Here is a 6,704-nt window from a genome sequence, read left to right as displayed (position 1 = left end):
ACCTGATTTACATTCCTTTGGGTATATACCTAGGAATGAAAGTTGAGAAAACAGAAAAACAGTTGAGCATGGGGGCACATGCCTGTCATCCCAGCAACAGGGAAGTGTAAAATAGGATTGGGATCCAGGTTGGCCTGAGCAAAAACAAGACCTATTTCCAAAATAACCAGAGCAAGAGGACTGGAGCTATGGCTCAAGCTGTAGAGCACCTGCCTAGCAAGCATGAAGCCCTGAGTTCAGTATCAACAACTACAACAAAATTAACTTTAATATCTTTGAACAAAGTACAAAAACTTGTCACAATGATAATATTTTAATATTATTTTTCTTATTGTGAAAGATTTTAAACTGACCAAAAAATATTAAAATGAGCACCAGTATACCAGTGTACTCACCACTCACATTCAATAGGTACCTACTCTGTTAGCTTTCTTTACTTATGTACATGTACATGTATACGTGATATGTGATGTGTGATGTGTGTGTGTGTACTCACTCACAGAGAGAACTGTGAAATCGAAGAAAATTTTCAAGGTGTCTACACTAACAATATGATAATTATTTCAAATTTTCATTAAAAACAAGACCTAGTCACATTTGGAAGCTGGACCTCCTTCCCTTTCTCTCCCCAGAAGCCTTGAGAGTTCTTTGTAGAGAATGTAGCTCTTCATTTACTCCTGACCTGAGGCCAGACCACTTCTACCCAGACAAGTGTTTTCGGACAGCTTTCTGAGGGCCTAATTTGGAGTGTGCTATAAAAGTACACCAACTGATCCAGTGAAATTATTATCATTATTATTATTTTTTTTGGTGGTACTGGGGTTTAAACTCAAGCCTACACCTTGAGCCACTCCACCAGCCCTTTTTGTGTTACGTATTTTCAAGATAGGGTCTTCTGATCTATTTGCCTGGGCTGGCTTTGAACCAGGATCCTCCTGATCTCTACCTCCTGAGTAGCTAGGATTACAAGCATGAGCCACCGGCACCTGGCTGATCCAGTGGGATTAAGCAAGCCAACCCCCATCTACCCACAAGGTGGACAACAGCTGTGTTTCCAAAGCCACCTGAACAACCTTATCACGTCTTGTGTTTGTAGAAAGACTTGGGGTGCTTGGTTTTCATTTTTATCACTAGCACATTGTCCTTGTTTCACTAAGATTGAAAATTTCAATTTGAAATGACATTGAGGCTATTACTAAGAAACCTCTGAGAGAAGTAACTGCTTAGAAACATTCGGTCAAAAACCAAAAAGAGACTTCAGGCCACCATTTGTTCGCTGCAGCTGGTCTCTGCATCTGCTGCAGCAGACTCCACCCAGTTCCAGGTGCTTTTTCTAAAGCAAAACTACTCCTCATATACTTCAAGAATGGCTCTCCCTGTCCTTGCACAATGGGGTGAATGAGAATATTCACTGACCACCTGTTCAGAAGACAATACTGTGCTAGATTTTAGTTTCCCCAGACCATTACAGAAATGCTGCCAGAATGTCAAGTTTCTTGGCCCACTCCCTCAACAAAGATATTGCCAGTGACTCTGATGTTGAAGATGAAGTTGTTGAAATAGAAGATAGGGAAGAGGGCTGGATGTGATGGTGTACACCTGTAATACCAGCTACTCAGTAGGCAGAAGGTTTGATGTTTGAGGTTGGCAGCCAGGTCCAGGCAAAAAACATTTGACACTACCTGGAAAATGACTAAAAGCAAGAGGACTCTGTGGATAGTTCAAATGGTGGCAGGAGGTCCTGAGTTTAATCTCCAGTACTGCTGAAAAAAAAAAAAATGGCGAGGAAGAAAACCAACTGAAAATGTCTTTCAGAGTTAAAGGGTAAAAAAGAGGAGAAATATTGAATCCTCCAAGGAAAGGAAAAAAAGATTTAGGTACTAGTGTTGATTAGAAATTATTCAATCATAGATCTTGCGCAGAAGGGGTAGAATCAATAAGGCATATCTTCATGAATTTCTAACATCTGCATATGAAGGTTATGACATTGCTACTTTGTCTGTCACAAATATGAAGTGGGTTGAACTAAAATGAAAGAACTGGGAGTGAGCACAAATGCAAATTACAAGATTGCCTTCACCAAGACAGTACCGCTCTGACAACAGCCTACACTGCATAGAGAGGGTTCATAGACATAAGGTTTCTTGGTGTTAACTGGATGTTGCAATGAATGTTATTCAGAGTTTTAAAGCAAAAACCCTGAATAACATTCAGGGTTTGGTGAAATAAGAAGAAATTTTCTAATGAACCCACAGAAGGGACTAAAGATAAGATATTTGTGAAAGGACACCTAAATCAAACAAAGACAAAGAACTTTTAAAATTAACTTAGTCTCTCAAGGAAGTGAAACATGAGATGACTTTTTGGAGCTAAATCACAAATACTGGGAAAGGTACATCTCAAAGACGCCAGGGCAGGAGTTCTGTTGCACTAGTAGTTAGTTAATGAAGACACTTGAGGCCCATGAACTTTTGGGTTTTACGCTAGTGCTGGACACCTAAGCAAAGCAAATACCAGACTGTTTATCCTTGGTCTTCTGGCTTTTTATAAATTTAATTTTATATCTTTTGAGGGTCATAACAACATACCAAAAATTCTTTCTTCCTATATGAATATGCTGTTCCTTTTGAAAAAATTTCTCCAGCACTGATTTCTCTCCCTCCAAAAAAAAAAAAAAAGGAGGAAAAAAATAAAAGAAAAACAAGAGAAAATATATATATTCAACAGTGTCATTTTATGCCCTTTGGAAACAAGTTATGTCTTGTGCTTTGTCTCATTGTGCTATCACCTGCCTAAATCTGCCAAAAAGTTTCAGAATAAAGAACCTAGTTTATTATGCTTAAAATTACCAAGAATTATTTTATTCCTTCATCATAGACAAAATTTCTCTTCTGTACTCCACGAGTTACATCTGTAAATCCTCTGCTGTCTCAGTTTGGTCTATATAAGTGTCAGTGCTCTTTAAGTAAAACAGGAGAACATTTGTTATGCTCCAACTATGCATAGTATGAAAAATAGAAAATCTAAGACTGAAGACAAAACGAAGGAGGAAGAGTGTGGATCTTTTCAATGGCTAAGTAAAAGCACTGCTGCCTAAAACCATTGTCATAAATGCAGTTAAAAGCAAGAGATTTTAAAATGGGACATATCACAGATTCAACTCTAAAAAGCATGAATGAAATTTTTATTCTATCTCAGCTAGATCATGTCTAAATGCTAAAATTGCTTCAGTGAAAATATATAGTGGTAAGATTAAAAATACATTATTTGTGATGCTTAAACCTGCAGATAATGTAATGCGAGCACTGTTTTGCATTGACAGCATTGCTTTATTCAGTCCTGTATTTGAAAAGAATAGGTCCTTTGAAATAAACATGGTGCAGATTGTTCCCACAGGACTATTTCAGTAGTATAAATAGTACCTTTTCTTTAGGGAAGTTCAATCATTTATCTGCATTTTAATGTAATAGCAAGAATCCTGCTATTAGAGTAGTATCCCATGATATATAAACATACACACACTGCCCTTCATTCTTAATTGTGGAGAAATTCATTAATTTCTATAATTTGAATCTGGCCATTACTTAAAACAGCAAACACTTGCTAAATGGCAAATGGTGCTGTGCAGCTAGAACCCTCAGACCCCCAAACCTAGTTCTTGGTCAGTTTTCAGAGAGGCCCTCAGCCCTTGACCTGTCTTGCCAATGTCCTGTGGAGGAGGGATTTCTCCCACCTTCATTCCCACAGAGACAGAGTCCTCTTCTGAGAGAAGGAAGCCTGTGTCTTCTTCCTCATGTCCATGGAGATCTTGCTGTCTTTCTGCTTGTAGCCACTTCAGTCTTTATTTTTTCCTCTTTATGTTATTCTTTGTATTTATCTTTTGTAATCGCAATGCTTTTTGCTCATTTCTCTCTTTTAAAATAGTTCTTTGATCTTAATTCTTACAGGTTTATAAGTTTTATCCCTTTAGCACTGGGCCTTCATCATTTTATACTTTTAAACTTTTACCTCATTGGGCGTTTGCAGTTGCTTTTTTTTACACATTGATGAACATTTTATTAGTGTTATAAATGCTATTAATAACACCAAGTGCTCTCAGGGCCCAGGAGCAGTGCAAATCAGTACAATTTCTCTAGAAAACACTTTAAAAAAATAACATATATCAAATGCCTTAAACCGTGTCCAAATGCCACAAATGCTGTTCATTTTGTAAGTGTCATGCATCATATATGTCATGCATCGTGCTATACGCATGTTATTCGAATGTCATACACACCACACACGCATGCACACCACGATGCCATGCACACCATACATACAATCATACATATCACATGTGCCATACCATACACGCCATAGATGGCATGCATGTGACAAGCTGCACACATGTGATTGCATGTGTGCCAGAGATGACATGCATATGTGTCATGTGTGCAACACATGTGTCATACACGGCAAATGCCATGTGTGTCATCAATGCCATGCATGTCATCAATGCCATGCATGCCAGGTGTGTCTTGAATGACATGAAAGTCATGCATTATATAAATACCATGCAGGCCACATGCATCACAAATGCCACATACGCACATGCCATAAATCTCACACATGTTATAAATGCCATGTGTACCATAAGTGCCACATGTGCCATAAATGTCATGTCTGCCATTAGTGTCATGAATGTCATGTGTCTCATATACTCCACAGATGCCAGAAATGCCATGTGTGTCATAGATGTCACACATATCACAAGTGTCACATGTGCCATATGTCCTGCATGTCATATGTTGTAAATGTCATGAATGCTATTACCCCACATGTGTCACATGTGTTATAGATGTACACATCATAAGCATCATACATGCCATAAAGATCACAGTGTTGTAAATGTCATAAATGACAGATATACTTAAATGTCACATGTGCTATAAATACCTTGTGTGTCACGGATAAAACACATAACATAAGTGCCATACATGCCAAAGGATCACATGTGCCACAGGTGTCATACATGTCACCAGTGCCATGGTTGTCATAAATGTCACATGCCACATCATACAAATCATAAATGTCACATGTGCCATAGACACCACACATGTCATTAGTGTTATGTGTGTCATAAATGGCATGAATGTCAAAAATGTCATGCATGTCATAAATTTCATGCCTGTCAAGGATGTCATGTGCATTTACTTTAAATCTCACTGTTTTCTGTATTTTAAGCTCAACCTTTGTCTTCGAGACATTTTAGCAAGCTTCTTTATTCTTTTTCATCTTATGATTTGTTTTTATTGTGACAGAGTGGGACAGCTGTAAGAATTTTGGAAACAGAGGGCATCCCTGGCCAATTAGAGGAAGCTGTGATCTTCTTTCCTTAGGACACCCTTCTTACAACTGGCAGTTTACAGCTGATGTCGTTGACCAGTTTGTGAGACACTCATGGATTAAATACATGTAGACTATAATGATCTGTAAAAATCTTTCATTTCTTCCTTATTTCTTAAACCAGGGATTGAAAGCCAGGGTGCTGGGTCATATCTAATCCACAATCTGATCTGATAAACTTTTATTGGAACACAGTCATTTATTTACATAGTCTTTATGTCAGTTTTCATGGTATGAGGATGGAATTGACTACTTGCAACAGGAACAAAAACATTAACAATTTGTCCATTTATAGAAAAATATTTCCAACCTGTATTTTAAACCACTATCTGAGCATGGTCTATACAGGACTTCAAAGACATGAAGTTAATTGGTGTGGTCCCAGAATTCAAAGGATTCACTGTCAAGTGGAACACTGAAAACAAAGCATGCATGAGTGTGGAGTGGGAGGGTGGGTGGGAAAGGCATTGTAGGGGAGGTGATGTCTAGGTAGAGATGGACAGGTAACAGGAAGTTAGGCAGACATACTGGGAGTGAGCAGGGAGAAGATATAGGTGAGGTTGATGCTTTGAGGCACAGGAAAACACACATGCCTTGAACCAGAAAGAAAGAACATAGTGTGTTTAAAGAGCTGTGCTCAGTTTTGCTGTAGCACAGAATGTGAGGGAAAGAAAGAAAATAAAGTTAGCAAGCATACTGCCCAAGAACTGATGACCTTGGAAGTGAAGTTAAGGAATTTAGATTTTATTCTGAGGATAATGGGGAGCCACTGAAGGTATATAAAAAAAAACAGGCATAGTGGTGCATACCTGTAATCTCAGCCACTCAGGAGCCAGAGGCAGGAGGATAGCAAATTTGAGGTCAATCCAGGCAAAGTTAGTGAGACTGTTTCAAGTACAAAATAAAAACAAAAAGGGACAGAGCTGTGGCTCAAGTGGTACAGCATTTTCTTCGCATGGGTGAGTGCCTGGGTTCAATCCTCAAAACCACAAAAGCAAACAAAACAGAGTGGTCCACAGTCAGATGTCCATTTTATATATTCCATGAGTTGGGTGAGAATATTGTATATATATTTAAAATGACACAGGAGAATCATATTATTCATGAAACTACCTTGAGACTCTGAGGATGTAATTGTCAGCTGTCATCCTCCTGAGAAACAATTTCTAAAAACCATTTTGCAAAAGATCAAAGATTTGCTTGTTGCTTTGGGTGATGGGGATTGAGTAGTGAAAACAGGAGGGAAAGAGAGCAGAGGGGATTGACTTGAGGATGAGATAAGGCTAGAACAAGTTGGGTGAAGCACAACCCCCTGCCTC

At 38.5% G+C, this 6,704-nt stretch overlaps 1 pseudogene; it reads left to right on the top strand.

Annotated features, from left to right (window-relative positions):
- Positions 1-1,366: 1,366 nt before the first annotated feature.
- Positions 1,367-2,441, top strand: LOC109697035 (ubiquitin-like domain-containing CTD phosphatase 1 pseudogene; annotated as a pseudogene).
- The last annotated feature ends 4,263 nt before the right edge of the window (positions 2,442-6,704 follow it).

The sequence above is a fragment of the Castor canadensis genome, chromosome 1 (assembly GCF_047511655.1).
Source record: "Castor canadensis chromosome 1, mCasCan1.hap1v2, whole genome shotgun sequence".
Lineage (NCBI taxonomy): Eukaryota > Metazoa > Chordata > Mammalia > Rodentia > Castoridae > Castor > Castor canadensis.
Note: the sequence above shows the minus strand (reverse complement) of the source record. Positions and strands in the feature narration are given on the sequence as shown.